We start from the raw sequence: 24,500 nt of genomic DNA on the forward strand, positions 1-24,500 counted from the left end.
CAAGGTGACTCGAGGAGTTGACTTGAGATTCTCCATATTTGACCGTGATATAAACCGGCATAAGTTGTATATCATTGGTGTTGATAGCACAATGTGAATCCACAGAAGGTTGAAGGTGACTGCGGCGAGTTATAAATGATCCCGTATGAGCCGTGTCAGCAACTCGGCCAATGTTTCCTTCCAACTGGCGATTTGAAGTTAACCAAACTGTAGTGGCGGTGACTTGTGCGCCTGCCCATTGAGCCACCCAATGTAGACGGCGGTTGATAGTATATGATAATTTGCCTCCATTTTGTTGAAAGAAAACCAGGCTAACCAAGTTGTGACTTGCTCATACTCAATAAACAGCTCATGCAGACAGGTGCGGCCTGGTGTGTTGATGTAGACCAGGCCACGAGAGACAGAAGGTAAAAACGACTGCAGCATCAGAGGCAGCTCGGACAGATGAGTCGGCCGCGGCATTGTAAGCCGGTGCGGACGGGCGAGTTAACCACATCATGTTGATGTAAACTGGTCTGCAGAATGGCGGCTTGCAGATATATTCATTGAGCTTGATGGTGTGGTCAGATGCTAGCGCATTATAATTGTGGTGCGAGCTATACATCCATGACACAGCCATATCATTTGCGATGAACAATTGCTCCTGCATAAATAATATCGAAGCCGGAGTAATTTGTTCTTTTAAAAAATAAAAAAATGTATCAATAAAAATTGATTGGACAGATTTCACCTTGATATGTTAGGCCAGAAATTATCCACCGCGGAGTTGATGATCACCACGGGCGAGTCGGCCGCGGGAGCAGACGAATGAACCGGCCGCGGCGTTATAAGCCGGTGCGGACGGGAGAGTCGGCAGCAACGTTGTAAGCCGGTGCGGACGGGCAAGTTAACCGCAGGTGCGGTAAGCCGGTCGGACGGGCGAGTTAATGTAGACCATGCCACAGAGGCGGCAACTTGCGCACGTCCGTTTATCGGGTAGTGTGGCACGGATGAAAACATTGTTGCAGAATGTTACCAGTGCGTGATCCAAACACGCGGTATAATGCCTCCAATTTGAAATGAACAATTGTCCTGCGAAACAATATTACATGCCCAGGTAATTGTTCTAAAAAGAATTAACATGCTGATAAAATACAGAGGAAAGATATCACCTGATGCATTGGGATGACATATGATCTTTGCACGCCCATAATTTGACTGGGATATGGAATCCAACAGCAACATGAACGATGACTTAATCTACGTCCACCCCTCTTTTTTTCTTTTTTTTCGTCCAATTAGCTCCCCACCTTTCCTTTCTTCAGGCGGCAACCAGCAGGAGAGCATGCCTGGGGGCAGCGGCTCAGAGGCAAAACCAAGCAGGGCGACTCGAGGCGCGGTAGCCTAGAGGCGAGGTAACAGGTGACGGCGACTCACAGTGGACACCAAGACGGAGGTGGGTGAACAGGCGAGCCGGCTGGCGGCGACCGCGAAGCAGGGCCACGGCCGCGGAGGCATTCGAGCCGTGCGGACGCAGGCGCACGGGCCACGGCCGTGGAGAGCGGTGGGTCGATTTTCCAGCGAGCGAACCCCGGGGGCAAAGCAGTTGATTTTGGCCTCGGGTGATTAGTATACATCCCATGTGAGTACGGCTCTTCATCCCAAGCCATGCATCCGAGCGGCAGGTAGTCTTCAGCTTCTTGTATTTAGAGGCAGATACGGCAGAGGGGCGCTGGCGATTTGGCCAGGCGGTGTCGGCGACTTTGACACGGTTTGGTGGGCCACCATAGCGGAAGTGGCTAGAAACGAGTCGTTCAGCCGGGCTGGCTCAGTGCGGGTGCATGCGAAGAGGCGCCGCAGCGAAACGGGTCAATAGCCTGCCTCAGGGCGGCTCACAGATGGGACTGACCGGCGAGGCGGCGACTTGCCGTGTGAGGCCATAGAGGAACAGATCGGGTCGTTGTTGCTTCGAAACACCTCGGTACCCAAGCCAAACCAAACAAGCGGATCAGCCTTATGGGAAATAATTCATAGTTTCCAGAGAAGATCAATCTCGGATACGGCCGTGCGTGACGAAAACTCTGTCAGCATCGGTGACTTTTCGAGACGGCAACGGCGACACATACTGCAACCCTAATTTCTTCTGAACTCCAAACTCGTATTGTGAACTCCAATTTTAATCCAAAAGCAATGATTTGTCGGCTCTGCCCCAGGGCTATCCCATGCTGGGTTACCCTGTACGATTCTTCCGCGCCGGTTGTTCGTCAACTGACTAATCACGAGCTTCTCGATCCCTCAAAGAGATCCCTCCAAGAACTCAACACCACCATGCGCGAGCCCCACGGTGGGCGCCAACTGTCGTGGAATTGTCACGACAGATGTCCTAGTGTGAGGACTTAGTCGTGAGGCCAGCGCATCTATGTAGTAGCTTGAGAGGGGTTGAGCGAAATCGAGAAACGCAACACAAGACAAGGGTTTAGACAGCTTCGGGCCCCCGGGAAACATCATCCTGTAACAACCCTAAATGTTGTTTGTGTCTAGGTCTCATTATCATCACGAGGGAGTCGCCGGTAAACCGGCTCTTTGCGTCTAGCCCTAGAGATTGTTTCTTCTTGCTTCCACCTCTTTGGGGAGCCCTGCCCCTCCTTATATATGTTGAAGGGGCGGGTTACATGACAAGTCCTAGTAGGATTAGGATTACTCTATTACAAGTGGAGTCCTAGTCTTGCTTCCTTTGTAGGAGAATATTCCTTGTGCTTTCCTCATAAACCGGCCCATCATTAATATAAACCGGCCTTCTGGGCCTTGGGCCTTGTCTTTCGTCCGCCACCCGCCGGGTCATCCAGTGAATCATAATGTTCAGGCAGGTTGCTTGTAAACCGTCTGGGCAGGGCGGGTCGCCAGTGAATCACCAAGTGTCAATCGGGTCTCAAGTAAACCGCCAAGCCCGGCCGGGTCATATTTCCGGCCGGTTCACACCGCGGGGTATATCCCCGACACCCACTTCACCCTTGCCGTTTTTATTCGCCCTCTCTTTTCCATTCGCCTCTTTTTCGCTCATTTCTTGTTTGCTTGTGTGTTGGATTGCTTGCTTGTCACAATGGCTCAAGATAATACTAAATTGTGTGACTTTGCCAATGCCAGCAACAATGATTTCCTTAGCACTCCGATTTCTCCTCTTACCGAAGCTGAATCTTGTGAAATTAATGTTGCTTTGTTGAATCTTGTCATGAAAGATCAATTCGCCGGCCTTCCTAGTGAAGATGCCGCTACCCATCTAAATAGCTTTGTTGATTTGTGTGATATGCAAAAGAAGAAAGATGTGGATAATGATATTGTTAAATTGAAGCTATTTCCTTTTTCGCTTAGAGATCGTGCTAAAACTTGGTTTTCGTCTTTGCCTAAAAATAGTATTGATTCATGGAATAAGTGCAAAGATGCTTTTATCTCTAAGTATTTTCCTCCCGCTAGAATCATCTCTCTTAGAAATGATATTATGAATTTTAAGCAACTTGATCATGAACATGTTGCACAAGCTTGGGAGAGGATGAAATTAATGATATGTAATTGCCCTACACATGGTTTGAATCTTTGGATGATTATACAAAAAATTTATGCCGGATTGAATTTTGCTTCTAGAAATCTTTTAGATTCGGCCGCGGGAGGCACTTTTATGGAAATCACTTTAGGAGAAGCTACTAAACTCCTAGACAATATTATGGTTAATTATTCTCAATGGCACACCGAAAGATCTACTAATAAAAAAGTGCATGCGATAGAAGAAATTAATGTTTTGAGTGGAAAGATGGATGAAATTATGAAATTATTTGCTAATAAGAGTGTTTCTTCTGATCCTAATGATATGCCTTTTTCTACCTTGATTGAGAATAATAATGAATCTATGGATGTGAATTTTGTTGGTAGGAGCAATTTTGGTAACAACGCGTATAGAGGAAACTTTAATCCTAGGTGGTTCCCTAGTAATTCCTCTAATAATTATGGTAATTCCTACAACAATTCTTTTGGAAATTTGAATAAGATGCCCTCTGAATTTGAGACTAGTGTTAAGGATTTTATGAATTCGCAAAAGAATTTCAATGTTTTGCTTGAAGAAAAATTGCTTAAGGTTGATGAATTGGCTAGGAACGTTGATAGAATTTCTCTTAATGTTGATTCTTTGAAACTTAGATCTATTCCACCTAAGCATGATATCAATGAGTCTCTCAAAGACATGAGAATTTCCATTGATGAGTGCAATGAAAGAACCGCTAGGATGCGTGCTAAGAAAGATTGCTTTGTGAAAGCGTGTTCTTCTAGTTTCTATGAGAATAAAGATGATGATCTAAAAGTTATTGATGTATCTCCTATTAAATCTTTGTTTTGCAATATGAATCTTGATAATGATGGGACTGGAGATGAGTCACCTTTACCTAGGAGGCGTCCCAAAAATTCAGAGTTTTTAGATCTTGATGCAAAAATTGGTAAAAGTGGGATTGAAGAAGTCAAAACTTTAGATATCAAAAACCCACTATCTTGGATTTCAAGGAATTTAATTATGATAATTCCTCTTTGATAAATTGTATTTCATTGGTGCAATCCGTGCTAAATTCTCCTCATGCTTATAGTCAAAATAAAGCTTTTACCAAACATATCGTTGATGCTTTGATGCAATCTTATGAAGAAAAACTTGAGTTGGAAGTCTCTATCCCTAGAAAACTCTATGATGAGTGGGAACCTACTATTAAAATTAAAATTAAAGATCATGAATGCTATGCTCTGTGTGATTTGGGTGCTAGTGTTTCCACGATTCCAAGAACTTTATGTGATTTGCTAGGTTTCCGTGATTTTGATGATTGCTCTTTAAACTTACACCTTGCGGATTCCACTATTAAGAAACATGTGGGAAGAATTAATGATGTTCTTATTGTTGCGAATAGGAACTATGTTCCCGTAGATTTATTGTTCTTGACATAGATTGCAATCCTTCATGTCCTATTATTCTTGGTAGACCTTTCCTTAGAATGATTGGGCAATTATTGATATGAAGGAAGGGAATATTAGATTCCAATTTCCATCAAGGAAAGGCATGGAACACTTTCCTAGAAAGAAAATAAAATTACCTTATGAATCTATTATGATAGCCACTTATGGATTGCCTACCAAAGATGGCAATGCCTAGATCTATCCTTGCTTTTATGCCTAGCTAAGGGCGTTAAACGATAGCGCTTGTTGGGAGGCAACCCAATTTTATTTTAGTTTTTTTCTTTTTGCTTATGTTTAGGAATAAATATTTGATCTAGCCTCTGGTTAGATTTATTTTTATGTTTTAATTAGTATTTGTGCCAAGTTAAACCTATAGGACCTTCTTGGATGATAGTTATTTGATCTTGCTGAAAATTCCAAAACTTTCTGTTCACGAAAATAATTGTTAAAAATCACTAGAACGTGATAAAATACTGATTCCAATTGCAGTGGATCAATAAAACAATTCTAGGCCTTCCTATTATAGTAGATTTTTCTGAGTTACATAAGTTTGCGTTAGTTACAGATTACTACACACTGTTCTGTTTTTGACAGATTCTGTTTTTTGTGTGTTGTTTGCTAATTTTGATGAATCTATGGCTAGTAAAATAGTTTATAAACCATAGAAAAGTTGGAATACAGTAAGTTTAACAACAATATAAATAAATAATGAGTTCAATACAGTACCTTGAAGTGGTGTTTTGTTTTCTTTCGCTAACGGAGCTCACGAGATTTTCTGCTGAGTTTTGTGTTGTGAAGTTTTCAAGTTTTGGGTAAAGATTTGATGGATTATGGAACAAGGAGTGGAAAGAGCCTAAGCTTGGGGATGACCATGGCACCCCAAGGTAATCTAAGGACACCAAAAATCCAAAGCTTGGGGATGCCCCGGAAGGCATCCCCTCTTTCGTCTTCGTCCATCGGTAACTTTACTTGGAGCTATATTTTTATTCACCACATGATATGTGTTTTGCTTGGAGCGTCTTGTATGATTTGATTTGAGTCTTTACTTTTTAGTTTACCACAATCATCCTTGCTGTAAACACCTTTTGAGAGAGACACACATGATTCGGAATTTATTAGAATACTCTATGTGCTTCACTTATATCTTTTGAGCTATATAGTTTTTGCTCTAGTGCTTCACTTATATCTTTTAGAGCACGGCAGTGGTTTTGTTTTATAGAAACTATTTTTCTCTCATGCTTCACTTATATTATTTTGAGATTCCTACAAAACAGCATGGTAATTTGATTTAATCATAAAATTAGTCCTAATATGATAGGCATCCAAGATTAGTAAAAAAATTCTTATAAGTGTGTTGAATACTATGAGAAGTTTGATGCTTCCTAATTGTTTTGAGATATGAAGATGATGATATTAGAGTCATTCTAGTTGAGTGGCTATGAATTTGAGAAATACTTGTGTTAAAGTTTGTGATTCCCGTAGCATGCACGTATCGTGAACCGTTATGTGATGAAGTCGGAGCATGATTTATTTATAGATTGTCTTCCTTATGAGTGGCGGTCGGGGACGAGCGATGGTCTTTTCCTACCAATCTATCCCCCTAGGAGCATGCGCGTAATACTTTGCTTTGATAACTTGTAGATTTTTGCAACAAGTATATGAGTTCTTCATGACTAATGTTGAGTCCATGGATTATACGCACTCTCATCCTTCCACCATTGCTAGCCTCTCTAATACCGCGCACTTTTCACTGGTATCATACACCCACCATATACCTTCCTCAAAACAACCACCATACCTACCTATCATGGCATTTCCATAGCCATTCCGAGATATATTGCCATGCAACTTACCACCGTTTCGTTTACTATGACACGCTTCATCATTGTCATATTGCTTTGTGTGATCATGTAATTGACATTGTATTTGTGGCAAAGCCACCGTTCATTATTTTCATACATGTCACTCTTGATTCATTGCATCCCGGTTCACCGCCGGAGGCATTCATATCGAGTCATATTATGTTCTAAGTTTTGAGTTGTAATTCTTGAGTTGTAAGTAAATAAAGGTGTGATGATCATCATTATTAGAGCATTGTCCCATGTGAGGAAAGGATGATGGAGACTATGATTCCCCCACAAGTCGGGATGAGACTCCGGACTAAATAAAAAAAGGCCATAAAAAAGAGAAAAGGCCCAAAGAAAAAAAATGAAAAAAAGAGAAAAAAATATGAGAGAAAAGAGAGAAGGGACAATGCTACTATCCTTTTACCACACTTGTGCTTCAAAGTAGCATCATGATCTTCATGATAGAGAGTCTCCTATGATATCACTTTCATATACTAGTGGGAATTTTTCATTATATAACTTGGCCTGTATATTCCAATGATGGGCTTCCTCAAAATGCCCTAGGTCTTCATGAGCAAGCAAGTTGGATGCACACCCACTTAGTTTCTTTTTGAGCTTTCATATACTTATAGCTCTAGTGCATCCGTTGCATGGCAATCCCTACTCACTCGCATTGATATCTACTAATGGGCATCTCCATAGCCCGTTGATACGCCTAGTTGATGTGAGACTATCTTCTCCTTTTTTGTCTTTTCCGCAACCACCATTCTATTCCACATATAGTGCTATATCCATGGCTCACGCTCATGTATTGCATGAAGATTGAAAAGTTTGAGAACACCAAAAGTATGAAACAATTTCTTGGCTTGTCATCGGGGTTGTGCATGATTTTGTGTGGGGAAGATAGAGCATAGCCAGACTATATGATTTTGTAGGGATAACTTTCTTTGGCAATGTTATTTTGAGAAGACATAATTGCTTAGTTAGTATGCTTGAAGTATTATTATTTTTTATGTCAATATTAAACTTTTATCTTGAATCTTTCGGATCTGAATATTCATACCACAATTAAGAGAATTACATTGAAAATTATGCTAAGTAGCATTCCACATCAAAAATTCTGTTTTTATCATTTACCTACTCGAGGACGAGCAGGAATTAAGCTTGGGGATGCTTGATACGTCTCCAACGTATCTATAATTTTTTATTGTTCCATGCTATATTATATTCTATTTTGGATGTTTAATGGGATTTATTATACACTTTTATATTGTTTTGGGACTAACCTATTAACCGGAGGCCCAGCCCAGATTGCTGTTTTTTGCCTATTTCGGTGTTTCGAAGGAAAAGGATATCAAACGGAGTCCAAACGGAATGAAACCTTTGGGAACGTGATTTTCGGAACAAACGTGATCCAGAGGACTTGGAGTCTACGTAAAGCAATCAACAAGGAGGGAACGAGGCAGGGGCACGCCTACCCCCCTGGGCACGCCCTCCACCCTCGTGGGCCCCTTGTTGCTCCACCGACGTACTTCTTCCTCCTATATATACCCATGTACCCTGGAAACACCATATACGGAGCCAAAACCCTATTTCCACCGCCGCAACCTTCTGTACCCGTGAGATCCCATCTTGGGGCCTTTTCCGGCGCTCCGCCGGAGGGGGCATCGATCATGGAGGGCTTCTACATCAACACCATAGCCTCTCCGATGATGTGTGAGTAGTTTACCTTAGACCCTTCGGGTCCATAGTTATTAGCTAGATGGCTTCTTCTCTCTCTTTGGATCTCAATACAAAGTTCTCCTCGATCTTCTTGGAGATCTATTCAATGTAATCTTCTTTTGCGGTGTGTTTGTAGAGATCCGAAGAATTATGGGTTTATGATCAAGTTTATCTATGAACAATATTTGAATCTCCTCTGAATTCTTTTATGTATGATCGGTTATCTTTGCAAGTCTCTTCGAATTATTAGTTTGGTTTGGCCTACTAGATTGATCTTTCTTGCAATGGGAGAAGTGCTTAGCTTTGGGTTCAATCTTGCGGTGCTCGATCCCAGTGACAGAAAGGGAAACGACACGTATTGTATTGTTGCCATCGAGGATAAAAAGATGGGGTTTATATCATATTGCATGAGTTTATTCCTCTACATCATGTCATCTCACTTAAAGCATTACTCTGTTCTTATGAACTTAATACTCTAGATGCATGCTGGATAGCGGTCGATGTGTGCAGTAATAGTAGTAGATGCAGAATCATTTCGGTCTACTTGTCATGGACGTGATGCCTATATACATGATCACACCTAGATATTATCATAACTATGCTCAATTCTATCAATTGCTCGACAGTAATTCGTTTACCCACCGTAATACTTATGCTCTTGAGAGAAGCCACTAGTGAAACCTATGGCCCCCGGGTCTATTTTCCATCATATTAATCTCCCATCAACAAGCTATTTCTGGCGCCGTTTATTTTACTTTGCATCTTTATTTCTCTTTATCATAAAAATACCAAAAATATTATCTTATCATATCTATCAGATCTCACTCTCGTAAGTGACCGTGAAGGGATTGACAACCCCTTTATCGCCTTGGTTGCGAGGTTCTTATTTGTTTCTGTAGGTGCGTGGGACTCGAGCGTGGTCTCCTACTGGATTGATACCTTGGTTCTCAAAAACTGAGGGAAATACTTACGCTACTTGCATCACCCTTTCCTCTTCAAGGGAAAACCAACGCAGTGCTCAAGAGGTAGCAGTGACAAAGCCACCTTTATAATTCTATCATACATGTCACTCTTGATTCATCTCATATCCCGGTACACCGCCGGAGGCATTCACATAGAGTCATATTCTGTTCTAAGTATTGAGTTTGTAATTTTTGAGTTGTAAGTAAATAAAAGTGTGATGATCATCATTATTAGAGCATTGTCCCAAGTGAGGAAAGGATGATGGAGATCATGATTCCCCCACAAGTCGGGATGAGACTTCGGACGAAAAAAAAGAGAAAAAAAGAGGCCATAAAAAAGAGAGAAAAGGCCCAAATAAAAAAATGAGAGAAAAAGAGAGAAGGGACAATGTTACTATCCTTTTATCACACTTGTGCATCAAAGTAGCACCATGATCTTCATGATAGAGAGTCTCCTATGTTGTCACTTTCATATACTAGTGGGAATTTTTCATTATAGAACTTGGCTTGTATATTCCAATGATGGGCTTCCTCAAAATGCCCTAGGTCGTCGTGACCAAGCGAGTTGGATGCACACCCACTTAGTTTCTTTTTGAGCTTTCATACACTTATAGCTCTAGTGCATCCGTTGCATGGCAATCCCTACTCACTCACATTGATATCTATTGATGGGCATCTCCATAGCCCGTTGATACACCTAGTTGATGTGAGACTATCTTCTCCTTTTTGTCTTCTCCACAACCACCCTTCTATTCCACATATAGTGCTATGTCCATGGCTCACGCTCATGTATTGCATGAAGATTGCAAAAATTTGAGAACATCAAAAGTATGAAACAATTGCTTGGCTTGTCATCGGGGTTGTGCATGATTTAAATATATTTTTTGATGAAGATAGAGCATAGCCAGACTATATGATTTTGTAGGGATAACTTTCTTTGGCCATGTTATTTTGAGAAGACATGATTGCTTAGTTAGTATGCTTGAAGTATTATTAATTTTATGTTAATATTAAACTTTTGTCTTGAATCTTTCGGATATGAACATTCATGCCACAATAAAGAATATTACATTAAGAATTATGCTAGGTAGCATTCCACATCAAAAATTCTGTTTTTATCATTTACCTACTTGAGGACGAGCAGGAATTAAGCTTGGGGATGCTTGATACGTCTCCAACGTATCTATAATTTTTGATTGTTCCATGCTATTATATTATCTGTTTTGGATGTTTAATGGGCTTTATTATGCACTTTTATATTATTTTTGAGACTAACCTATTAACCGAAGGCCCAGTGCAAATTGCTGTTTTTCCCTATTTCAGTGTTTCGCAGAAAAGGAATATCAAACGGAATCCAAACGGAATGAAACCTTCGGGAGAGTTGTTTCTGGAACAAACGCAATCCAGGAGACTTGGAGTGGACGTCAAGGATGCAACGAGGAAGCCACGAGGCAGGGAGGCGCGCCCAGGGGGGTAGGCGTGCCCCACCCTCGTGGGCCCCTCGTGGCTCCACCGACCTCCTTCCTTCGCCTATATATACTCATATACCATGAAAACATCCGAGAGCACCACGAAACCCTATTTCCACCGCCGCAACCTTCTGTACCCATGAGATCCCATCTTGGGCCTTTTCCGGCGCTCCGCCGGAGGGGGAATCGATCACGGAGGGCTTCTACATCAACGCCATAGCCTCTCCGATGATGTGTGAGTAGTTTACCACAGACCTTTGGGTCCATAGTTATTAGCTAGATGGCTTCTTCTCTCTCTTTGGATCTCAATACAAAGTTCTCCTCGATTCTCTTGGAGATCTATTCGATCTTATATGTATGATTTGTTATCTTTGCAAGTCTCTTCGAATTATCAGTTTGGTTTGGCCTACTAGATTGATCTTTCTTGCAATGGTAGATGTGCTTAGCTTTGGGTTCAATCTTGCGGTGTCCTTTCCCAGTGATAGCAGGGGCAGCAAGGCAGGTATTGTATTGTTGCCATCGAGGATAAAAAGATGGGGTTTATGTCATATTGCTTGAGTTTATCCCTCTACATCATGTCATCTTGCCTAATGCGTTACTCTGTTCTTATGAACTTAATATTCTAGATGCCTGCTGGACAGCGGTCGATGTGTGGAGTAATAGTAGTAGATGCAGAATCGTTTCGATCTACTTGTCACGGACGTGATGCCTATATACATGATCATGCCTAGATATTCTCATAACTATGCGCTTTTCTATCAATTGCTCGACAGTAATTCGTTCACCCACCGTAAATTATGCTATCTTGAGAGAAGCCACTAGTGAAACCTATGGCCCCGGGTCTATCTTCCATCATATTATTTTCCTATCAAATTACTATTTCTTCCGTCTTTTATTTTGCAATCTTTACTTTCCAATCTATATCATAAAAATACCAAAAATATTTATCTTATTATCTCTGTCAGATCTCACTTTTGCAAGTGGCCGTGAAGGGATTGACAACCCCTTTATCGCGTTGGTTGCAAGGTTCTTATTTGTTTGTGTAGGTACGAGGCGACTTGCGTGTAACCTCCTACTGGATTGGTACCTTGGTTCTCAAAAACTGAGGGAAATACTTACGCTACTTTGGTTCATCACCCTTTCCTCTTCAAGGGAAAACCAACGCATGCTCAAGAGGTAGCAGTCCCCCGGTGTTTGGCTGGCGAGTCTCCTCGTCTTCGCTGTCGTTAGGCGGCCCCTTCCCTTTGTGTTCGGCATTGAGCTTGCCTGCTTGTTTGAAAACCCAACAATTTCTGTTGGTATGGTTGGCGGGTTTGTCAGGGCTGCCATGAATTTGACAGGGTCGATCCAGTATCTTGTCTAAACTGGATGGACCGTCTTTGTTTGCCTTGCATGGCTTCTTCCGTTGACCGGGCTTGGAACCACTGAATCCGGCGTTGACCGTCGTGTCTTGGGTTCCTACATTGTTGTCTAGACGCTTGTTTTTATTGCGTCGAGGCTTGCCATTGCCGTCCCTGACCTCAGAGTTGCCAGGATCGCTGGTGCTATTGTTTCGTCGAGCCAGCCAGCTATCTTCGCCCGCACAAAGGCGGGTCATCAGTGCGGTAAGAGATGCCATAGACTTTGGATTTTCTTGGCCGAGGTGACGGGCCAGCCACTCATCTCGGACGCTATGTTTAAAGGCCGCTAGGGCTTCGGCGTCCGGACAGTCGATGATTTGTTCTTTTTAATTAAGTACCTAGTCCAGAGCTTCCTAGCTGACTCTCCGGGCTATTCGATGATGTGACTGAGGTCATCGGTGTCCGGAGGCCGGACATATGTACCTTGGAAGTTGTCATGAAAGGCGTCTTCTAGGTCTTCCCAGTTGCCAATAGCGTTTTCTGGGAGGCTGTTTAGCAAGTGCCGAGCTGGTCCCTTGAGTTTTAGCGGGAGGTATTTGATGGCATGAAGATCATCACCGCGGGCCATATGAATATGGAGAAGAAAATCCTCAATCCATACCGCGGGGATCTGTTGTTCCATCATATGATTCGATATTCACGGGTTTAAACCCTTCTGGGAATTCATGTTCCATTACTTCATCAGTGAAGCAGAGGGGGTGTGCGGCGCCTCTATATCGGGCTAAGTCGCGACGTAGCTCGGATGGAGTTCGTCTGCGGTTTTCGGCCCAGACGTGATTATGCTTGTCACGTTCGGCTAGATAGCCGTCGTCGTGCGTCGGGGCGCGCCCCCGCGATCCATAGATCGATCTTGTCTGACCTGCTCTACTGTCCAGGTCGTGCCACAGGTCGTATGTATATCCTCGAGCTGTTATATCTCTACCTTTACGGCGAGGTAGTACGGGCTGGTGTTCGGCTTTACTTGTCGTTTTGTCTCGGCCACGAGGTGGTCGGTCAGCCGCATTACGTGCTAATGGTGCGGTCTCGGGGGCCTCGTCATCAAATTGGGGTAGCAGTTTATGCTTCGGGTAACTTTTGGTTGGGCGCTCGAGGCCATATTCCTCGGTTGCCAGGACATTAGTCCACCTATCTTGAGCAGATCTTGATCAGCTTGAAGCTGCTGCTGCTTCTTTTTCAGGCTCCTTGCAGTGGCAATTAACCGGCGCTTAAAGCGCTCCTGCTCGAGAGGTTCCTCAGGTATGATAAATTCTTCGTCACCGAGGATCACCTCGTCCTCGAAGAGTGGGAGATAATTACTGTCCTCCGAGTCTCTGTTTACGGCCTGTTCGTCAGGGCTAACTTGCCCATCTTCCCGATCATCCTGTTCGAAGGTTGGCTCGATGGGGTCTTCTTTGTCTTCGGCATTGTCTGAAGTGTTGTTTTCTCTTGTGCCGGTATTGCTGTCTTTTCCACTGCATGATTTAGAGCGGTGCCGCTGACGTCGGCGCTTAGGCTGTGCCTCAGGAGGTTTATCCTCGCCTGGATCTTCTTTATCATCGCCGTTACCCTCTTTGGGTGTGTCCACCATGTACACATCATACGAAGAGGTGGCCGTCCAGCGTGCGGTAAACGGCGGGTTTTTGGCCTGCTCCTCTCCGGCATCGTCGTCCATACCGTCGATGTCTTCGGAGCCGTAATCGAGCATGTCCTCGACAGTGGCTATGAAGTGGGTGGTGGGTGGGACATAAAATTCCCCGCTCTCAGCCCCTAGTCCGGGCTGGGCGTAGTTCGGACATTGCTCCTCTGTAATAACGTGGGATCGCATCAAGTCCAGAGCCTCGCTTAAAGGCGAGGTTTGGCCAGGGAGAAGAAAATCTGTGGAGTACGGCGGGAACGAAACTCCTTGGCTGAGCTCACACGATGCCGACTCCGAGGGTTCGGAGCCAGTGTCCGGAGAAGAGTCCGGCTTCATGACGGTTGCCAGTGGCACTACTTCATCCGGCTCTTCCGTACTGGGCTTAGTGGCCGCAGATAGTCCGGCAGGCTTAATAATCCCGTTTTCGGACCTGGCGATGTGCTCCGGATCTAAGGCCAGAGCGGAGGTTGGGGTCGTGAACCCTTGGAAGATCAAGTCTCCTCGGATATCAGCGACATAGTCCAGATTTCCAAAACTAATCTGGTGACCAGGGGCGTAGCTATCGATCTGCTCTAGATGGCCAAGCGAGTTGGCCCGCAGTGCGAAGCCGCTGAACACAAAAATTTGGCCGGGGAGGAAAACTCCCCCCGGGCAGCATTGTTGTATATGACTGATGGAGCCATCAAACCTTCCGATGACGATGTAGCGGAACTCTCAATGAAAGCACCAATGTCGGTGTCAAAACCGGCGGATCTCGGGTAGGGGGTCCCGAACTGTGCGTCTAAGGTCGATGGTAACAGGAGACGGGGGACACAATGTTAACCCAGGTTCGGGCCCTCTTGATGGAGGTAATATCCTACTTCCTGCTTGATTGATCTTTATGAATATGAGGATTACAAGAGTTGATCTACCACGAGATCGCAACGGCTAAACCCTAGATGTCTAGCCTGTATGATTATGATTGCCTCTACGGACTAAACCCTCCGGTTTATATAGACACCGGAGGGGCCTAGGGTTGTACGAAGTCGGTTTACAAAGGAAGGAATCTACATATCCATACTCCAAGCTTGCCATCCACGCAAAGGAGAGTCCCATCCGGACACGGGAAGAATTCTTCTGTCTTGTATCTTCATAGCCCATTAGTCCGGCCCATGTTACATAGTCCGGACGCCCGAGAACCCCTTAATCCAGGACTCCCTCAGAGAGGGGGCAGGCCAAGGAGTGGCGCCCCCCCTCCCTAGCCCAAACCGAATTGGACTAGGGCTAGGGGGCGGCCCCCCTTTCCTTCTCTCCTCCTCCTCCTTCCCCCTTCTCCTTGTGGAAGTAGGAAAGGGGGGCCGAATCCTACTTGGAGTAGGACTCCCCCCCTTGGGCGCGCCTCCTCCTCCCTCCCTCCTTTATATACGTGGGAGGGGGCACCCCATAGACACACAAGTTGATCTTTTAGCCGTGTGTGGTGCCCTCCTCCACAGAAACACACCTCGGTCATATCGTCGTAGTGCTTAGGCGAAGCCCTACGCCGGTAACTTCATCATCACCGTCACCACGCCTTCGTGCTGACGAAACTCTCCCTTTTCCTCAACTGGATCAAGAGTTTGAGGGACGTCACCGAGCTGAACGTGTGCAGATCGCGGAGGTGTCGTACGTTCGGTACTTGGATCGGTTGGATCGCAAAGACGTTCGACTACATCAACCGCGTTAGTAAACGCTTCCGCTTTCGGTCTACGAGGGTACGTGGACACACTCTCCCCGCTCGTTGCTATGCTTCTCCTAGATAGATCTTGCATGATCGTAGGAATTTTTTTGAAATACTACGTTCCCCAACAGTGGCATCCGAGCCAGGTCTATGCGTAGATGTTATATGCACGAGTAGAACACAAAGAATTGTGGGCGATAATAGTCATACTGCTTACCAGCATGTCATACTTTGATTCGGCGGTATTGTTGGATGAAGCGGCCCAGACCGACATTACATGACCGCGTTCATGAGACTGGTTCTACCGCCGTGCTTCACACACAAGTGGCTAGTTGATACATCTCTGTCGTATATATAATTTTTGATTGTTCCATGCCAATATTCTACAACTTTCATATACTTTTGGCAACTTTTTATACTATTTTTGGGACTAACATATTGATCCAGTGCCCAGTGCCAGTTCCTGTTTGTTGCATGTTTTTTGTTTCGCAGAAAATCCATATCAAACGGAGTCCAAACGGGATAAAAACTGACGGAGATATTTTTTGGAATATTTGTGATTTTTGGGAAGAAGAATCAACGCGATACGATGCCCGAGGGGGCCACGAGGCAGGGGGCGCGCCCCAGGGGGTCAGGCGCGCCCTGGACCCTCATGGCCACCCCGTAAGGCGGTTGGAGCCCTTCTTTCTCCACAAGAAAGCTAATTTCCGGATAGAGATCATGTCCAAAATTCAGCCCAATCGGAGTTACGGATCTCCGGTTATAAAAGAAACGGTGAAAGGCCAGATCTGAGAACGCAGAAACAGAGAGAGACAGAGAGACAGATCCAATCTCGGATGGGCTCTCGCCCCTCCCATGCCATGGAGGCCAAGGACCAGAGGGGAAACCCTTCTCCCATCTAGGGAGAAGGTCAAGGAAGAAGAAGAATAAGGGGGGCTCTCTCCCCCTCTCTCCCGGTGGCGCCGGAACGCCGCCGGGGCCATCATCATCACTGCAATCTACACCAACACCTCCGCCATCTTCACCAACATCTCCATCACCTTCCCCCCTCTATCTACAGTGGTCCACTCTCCCGCAACCCGCTGTACCCTCTACTTGAACATGGTGCTTTATGCTTCATATTATTATCCAATGATGTGTTGCCATCCTATGATGTCTGAGTAGATTTTCGTTGTCCTATCGGTAATTGGTGAATTGCTATGATTTGTTTAATTTGCTTGTGGTTATGTTGCTGTCCTTTGGTGCCCATCATATGAGCGCGCGCGTGGATCACACCATAGGGTTAGTTGTATGTTGATAGGACTATGTATTGGAGGGCAAGAGTGACAGAAGCTTCAACCTAGCATAGAAATTGATGCATACGGGATTGAAGGGGGACCAATATATCTTAATGCTATGGTTGGGTTTTACCTTAATGAATGTTAGTAGTTGCGGATGCTTGCTAATAGTTCCAATCATAAGTGCATAGAATTCCAAGTCAGGGATGACATGCTAGCAGTGGCCTCTCCCACATAAAACTTGCTATCGGTCTAGTAAAGTAGTCAATTGCTTAGGGACAATTTCGCAACTCCTACCACCACTTTTCCACACTCGCTATACTAACTTTATTGCTTCTTTATCTAAGCAGCCCCTACTTTTCATTCGCGTGCTCTTTTTATTCTTGCAAACCTATCCAAAAACACCTACAAAGTACTTCTAGTTTCATACTTGTTTTAGGAAAAGCGAACGTTAAGCGTGCGTAGAGTTGTATCGGTGGTCGATAGAACTTGAGGGAATATTTGTTCTACCTTTAGCTCCTCGTTGGGTTCGACACTCTTACTTATCGAAAGAGGCTACAATTGATCCCCTATACTTGTGGGTTATCACTAGTGGGTGTCTGTTTCTCCAACTTTAGGTTAATCGAATTTGACTACGCCCGGTCCTTGTTAAGGTTAAAACAGCACACTTGACAAAAAATCGTTGTGGTAGCAACCACGTAAAACTTGCAACAACAAAATAGAGGACATCTAACTTGTTTTTGCAGGGCTCTAGGATGAAGGCTCCACACCTTCCCTTTTCATGCAAATTTAATGATAATGAAACCTTGGCTTCTTATGCTAGAGGTATATATGATTACTATGATGTGGAACAAATAGAAGAATTTATTGCTTTTATGGGTGCTTATGAAATTGAATCTGTATTTAAAGAGTGTGAAAATCTTTATGATGTTGTTTATAGACCTGAAAATTTAGCGATCCTTAAATATTGCTATGAGAATTATGAATACAATGCCGATATTGATGCATTTATTGAGAAAGTCTCTGCTGTCCCAGAAGAGACTAATATTCTGCAGGAGTCTATGGAAGAAGAAATTGATGAAACTGTGAGATAATTGGATGAAAAAGATGAGGAGGAGAGCGAAGAACAAAAGGAGGAAGAGCGGATTGATCACCCGTTGAGGGAGTCCTGGATTAGGGGTCCTCGGACAGCCGGACTATATCCTTTGGCCGGACTATTGGACTATGAAGATACAAGATTGAAGACTTCGTCCCGTGTCCGGATGGGACTCTCCTTGGCGTGGAAGGCAAGCTTGGCAATACGGATATGTAGATCTCCTCCCTTGTAACCAACTCTGTGTAACCCTAGCCCCCTCCGGTGTCTATATAAACCGGAGGGTTTAGTCCGTAGGACAACAACAATCATACCATAGGCTAGCTTCTAGGGTTTAGCCTCTACGATCTCGTGGTAGATCAACTCTTGTAATACTCATATCATCAAGATCAATCAAGCAGGAAGTAGGGTATTACCTCCATCGAGAGGGCCCGAACCTGGGTAAACATTGTGTCCCCCGCCTCCTGTTACCATCCGCCTTAGACGCACAGTTTGGGACCCCCTACCCGAGATCCGCCGGTTTTGACACCGGCATTGATGCTTTCATTGGGAGTTCCACTGTGTCGTCGCGATAAAGGCTTGATGGCTCCCTCGATCATCGACAATGATGCGATCCAGGGTGAGGTTTTCCTCCCCGGACAGATCTTCGTATTCGGCGGCTTCGTACTACGGGCCAACTCGCTTGGCCATCTGGAGCAAATCGAGAGCTACGCCCCTGGCCCTCAGGCCAGGTTTGGAAATTTAAACTACACTGCCAACATCCGTGGAGACTTGATCTTTGACGGATTCGAGCCCATGTCAGGTGCGCCGCACAGTCACGACGAGCATGACTTAGCTCTATCGTCGGACGGTGTTCGGGAGATCACACCTGTGGCTACTCCGGCCCTAGATCCGGAGTCGATTGCCCCGTCCGAGGACAGGTGGATGGACCCCGACTCGGAGTCCACACACTCAGTGGCGATAGAGCCGAATACTGACTTCACCTCCTATGAGACCTGTGTCGCCGGATCCTCGGATTCGTCCTCGGCCACAGGCCCTGAACCGCCTGCGTCCATGCCTATCGAATCTGATTGGGCGCCGATCATGGAGTTTACCTCCGCGGATATCTTTCAGCACTTGCCCTTTGGCGATGTGCTAAATTCATTAAGGTCTCTCTCCTTGTCAGGAGGCCCTTGGCCGAACTATGTCCGGCTCAAGTGGGAGGCGGACGACGAAAAAATTCATTCCCCACCCACCACCCACTTAATAGCAACTGTCAATGACTTAACCAACATGCTCGATTTTGACTCTGAAGACATCGACGGTATGGACGACGATGCAGGAGAAGAACAGGAACCACCGCCCGCAGGGCGCTGGACAGCCACTTCATCACACGATATATATATATATATATATATATATATATATATATATATATATATATATATATATGGTGGATACACCCAAAGAAAACAATGACGAGGAACGGAAGGATGCAGCGAGGGATAGTTCCCTCGAGAAGCAACCAAAGCGACGGCGTAGGCGCCGCTCCAAATCCCGCGTCGGCAAAAACAGCGATAACAGCGCAAGAAAAAATAATACCCCGGTCGACTCCAGAGGAAACAACGACCACACAGAGCAGGATGAACCAGCGGACGGCGAACATAGTACGGAGCCGCTGTCCGATCACGGCGACGCCGAGGATAAAGCTCATCAACCTCTCTCCGGAGAGGAAAACAGTCCGGACGACGATGCACACATCATCCCGGAAAGGCATTTGGAACAAGAGAACCTCCATAAAAGGATTATTGCCACCGCGAGGACTCTGAAGAAGCAGAAGCAAAGGCTCAAGGCCGCGCGGGATACACTCAATGGTAGATGGAACAAAGTGCTCGACACTGAAGACAAGTATGGTGGCAGTCGCCACACAAAGAGCTATCCAAAGCGCAAGCTGTTGCGTGAATTCGATGATGAGGCCTTAGAGCCTACACAGCCAAAAAATAAAATGGCCGACCGGTCGGATCGACCACCTCGTGGCCGCGATAGGGCGGCTAACGAGGCCGCACATAAGTCAGCACACGATTCACATGAGGACTTGCATCAAAAAGTTGGCATGCCCAGATCCATCTACGGATCTAGGAAGCGCGCTCCAGCGCAGAATCAAAACCGAACACTACAACCGTCAGAACGCCATGACACATCCAAAAACAGGGGTGCCGCGCACCCCCTATGCTTCACCGATGAGGTGTTGGATCACAAATTTCCAGAGGGATTCAAACCCGTGAACATAGAGGCGTACGACGGGACGACAGACCCTGGGGTCTGGATTGAGGACTTCATCCTCCATATCCATATGGCTCGCGGAGACGATCTCCACGCCATCAAATAATTGCCCCTCAAGTTGAAAGGACCAGCTCGGCACTGGCTGAAGAGCCTCCCCGAAAATTCAATTGGAAGTTGGGAGGAGCTTGAGGATGCTTTTAGGGCTAACTTTCAAGGGACTTATGTGTGACCTCCGGATGCAGACGATTTAAGTCATATAATTCAACAGCCCGGAGAGTCAGCCCGAAAGCTTTGGAACAGATTTCTCACTAAGAAGAATCAAATCGTCGACTGCCCGGACGCCGAAGCCCTAGCAGCTTTCAAACACAGCGTCCAAGACGAATGGATCGCCAGACACCTCGGCCAAGAAAAACCGAGGACAATGGCAGCCCTAACAAGCCTTATGATCCGCTTTTGCACGGGCGAAGATAGCTGGCTGGCCCGTAGTAGAACCAGCGACCCAGGCACATCTGAAGTCAGGGACGGCAATGGAAAACCATGACGCAGTAAAAGCAAGCGTCGAAATAACGAAGACAGCCCAGATAACACGGCAGTAAACGCCGGATTTAGGGGCTCTCGACCCGGTCAACGGAAAAAGCCTTTCAACGGCAACAGAGATGGACCGTCCAGCCTAAACAAGATTCTAGACAAATTATGTCAGATTCATGGCACCTCCGATAAACCTGCAAATCACACCCACAGAGAATGTTGGGTCTTCAAGCAGGCCGGCAAGCTAAACGCCGAACACAAGGGGAGGGAGACACCAAGTGAAGACGAGGATGAGCCTCGCCAGCAAAACACTGGGGGACAGAAAAAATTCCCACCAGAGGTCAAAATGGTGAACATGATTCACGTAACAAAAAGGAGGAGCAAACATGCACTCCGAGACATATGCGCCGTAGAGCCCGTCACCCCTAAGTTCAACCCTTGGTCGGCCTACCCGATCACTTTTGATCGCAGGGATCACCCGACTAGTATCCGGCACAGAGGATTGGCTGCCTTGGTGCTAGACCCAATAATCGACGGATACCATCTCTCCCAAGTCCTCATGGACGGCGGCAGTAGTCTTAACCTGATATATCAGGACACAGTCCGCAAAATGGGGATAGACCCGACAAGAATCAGCCAAAGCAATACTACCTTTAAAGGAGTAATACCAGGCCCAGAGGCCCGCTGTACGGGCTCTCTAGTACTAGAGGTTGTATTCGGTTCTCCCGACAACTTCCGAAGTGAAAAGTTAACCTTCGACATCGCTCCATTCCGAAGCGGCTATCAAGCACTACTCGGAAGAACAGCCTTCGCTCGTTTTAATGCAGTACCGCATTACGCTTCTCTTAAGCTTAAGATGCCCGGTCCATGTGGCATCATCATAGTTAGCGGAAACACTGAGCGTTCCTTACGCGCGGAAGAACGTGTGGCGGCTTTAGCAGCCGAACACTAAACGGCCTCTCCAACCAGAATAAATGACCGGTCGTCAAGACCGCGGACACGGCTAGACGAGTCCGGCGCACCACTAGCTGTAACAGCTTAGATAAACCTGAGATTGGTTTGATGGATATACCCCAATAGGCGGTACCAGGGGCTTCCCGCATATAAAAAGGACTACAGTTCGGCTTGACCTCATTTAGATTGAATTTTAATGAGAATAATTAGTTTTTCGCACAAAGACTTTCATCTAAGTTTTTCTCTTTTACAGATGACAATCGTGCTACACCCTTCCAGGATACGGCACAACGGAGACACAGGCACAGACGTGCAGCAGGGCCCTGCTCAAAGGTTTCTTTTTAGATTAAGACCCTGTGTAAACCTTTCTTACTGTCTCTTGTTGCTTGACACCCCCCCCCCGGATACCTAACACAACCGTGAGGGATGCTGGCGTTGTTGGCATTTCGCCACGTCAGACTAATGCATGTACCTGGAAATTTAGGGTCCATTATCAAGGGTGTTACTCAGCCCGGTACATGTTGTAAAGACCGAACACCTTAGGGAGTGTTCGGCGTCGCGAGTTTGGCCTTATATGCACCAGCTCCGAATCATGTCTTTGGTCAAATGTTGGGTTTGCCCGGCTCCCGCATTTTGCTACCTTACATTCGCTCTATCGGCTAAGGTGGCACCGGCAGAACTACAGCAATTGTGCCCTGGTTCATTCGGATGAGCACCTCAGTAGAGAAAGCCGAAAACTGACTGTCATGATAAAGCGCGAGACCGGTCAACCACTCGATGACTTAGCGGAATCTTCGAGATTCCTCCGCATTAATGAAGGGATGGCTTTCCCGGTCATGTACGTACGCGCCCTGTACTCGGATGAGCGCGGAAGTACCAGGGGCTATATAGTAGCCCCACTGTCAAACTCCTATGGTTAAGTGAAAGTGTTAAAGCAATATAATCTGATTGCCTCGTTCGACGCGCTACCACCTCCTTAATGGACCAAGACGTTGGATCAAGTGTGAACACGCGCTTTTGCGAAACCCCCCGCATTATATGCGTGGGGGCTGAAGCCGACGACTGCAAACTTTCAGGTTATATACATATATACATAAACGGCCGCACAGGAGGCATCATAATACTTTCAGGCAAAAGTATAAACACAGCCTTTATAATTCAAATAGCATTGTTTTTACAATCGGGATACATGTCACTCGAACATGACACTCTTCGAGCACTGAGCCTCTATTAGACGAGCACCTTCCAGGACTTCTTCAAAATAGTGCTCGGCCGAAACCTGGCCTACGGCCGGATTCTGGGTTGCAATAGCGGTGGCCTCCATCTCTGCCCAGTATGTCTTAACATGGGCAAGAGCCATCCGCGCACCCTCTATGCACGCCGACCTCTTTACAGCGTCGATATGCGGCACAACACCAAGGAATCATTGCACTAGACCAAAGTAACTATTCGGTCTTGGTCCTTCCGGTGAAAGACGATCCACGGCAGACCTCATGGCAAGTCCGGACAACCTATGGAGCTCGGCCCACTCGGCCATTTGCTCATTTAACAGCAGCGGACGTGTCGGAGCATTGAACTGCGACCAGAACAACTTTTCCACTTCGTGATCTTTTTGATCTTTGAAAAACTTCGTCGCAACTGCAGCACTCACCGCCAAATCCAAGTACGTGTCCGCAGAACTCCATAATTGATCCAGAAGGGCATACATAGGATCTCCGAATTTCGTCCGCAACAAAAAGGGCTTCCCAGCCGTGATATCTTCGGCTTGACGTAGCTCCTCCTTCACTGCTCTGATTTTAGAGCGGGTTTCCTTGGCTGCTACCATGGCTTTCTCCAGGTCCGCCGTCTTCGTTTGACTTTCCCTTTCAAGAAGCTCATAACGGTCGGCGGCATCTTTTAACTCAACAGCCATCTCGGCTATTTTCTCTTTGCTCTGGCAATGCGCAGCCTGTTCGGCTCTTAACTCTTCGACTGCCTTTAGGGCGGCCACATCACTCCTCCTGGCTTGTTCCTTGGCTCGGGCAAGTTCCGCCCGAAGGGTCTCCACGGAGGCAGCTCCATCTGCAGTCGCAACATATTATAGATACTAGCATCATGCTCCTCTTAATATATGTTGATCACCGGAGAATAGATACCCTGTGCCTCGTCAAGCCGCCTGTTTACAAGCACGATGTCAGCATCTGCCGCATCAAGCTGCCGCTTCAGTTCGGCAAACTCACCAGTCCGGCTAGCCACCGGACCCTCAGCCGCCTGCACATGAAAGCGGCATGATCATTACCTGGGACTATGATCCTCTGTTTGCCGCCTTTTTCTACAGCAACCAGAGTCTCGGGGGCTACTATCTGCATAGGGCACACCTAGCGTGTGCGGTACCGTCAAAAATATACATATTACTTTGTGTACCTCAAACCCTCTCAGCAGGCTCATAAAAGCTTCATGCAACCCGCTTTCGGCGGTTGAAATCCTCTCAACCACCATACCCATTAACGTATGATGCGCTTCTGAGATAGCCGCTTGCTCCAGAAGATTCATCAGTGCGTCTGGTCACGCACCGGACAGTTCCAGACTCTTTCTGTTGCTCCCCTTAGGAGCCGAATACTCCGGACTTCGGGAGACCGAAGGGTCACCTTCTGGCCTTGGTGGATCAGGAGAAATCCTTCGTGACGATACCTCTGGGTCGTCCGCCTCATGGGGCGGGGAGGCATGGCGAGGT

Source organism: Triticum aestivum, chromosome 5D (genome assembly GCF_018294505.1).
Source record: "Triticum aestivum cultivar Chinese Spring chromosome 5D, IWGSC CS RefSeq v2.1, whole genome shotgun sequence".
In the NCBI taxonomy this organism is placed as follows: Eukaryota; Viridiplantae; Streptophyta; class Magnoliopsida; order Poales; family Poaceae; genus Triticum; species Triticum aestivum.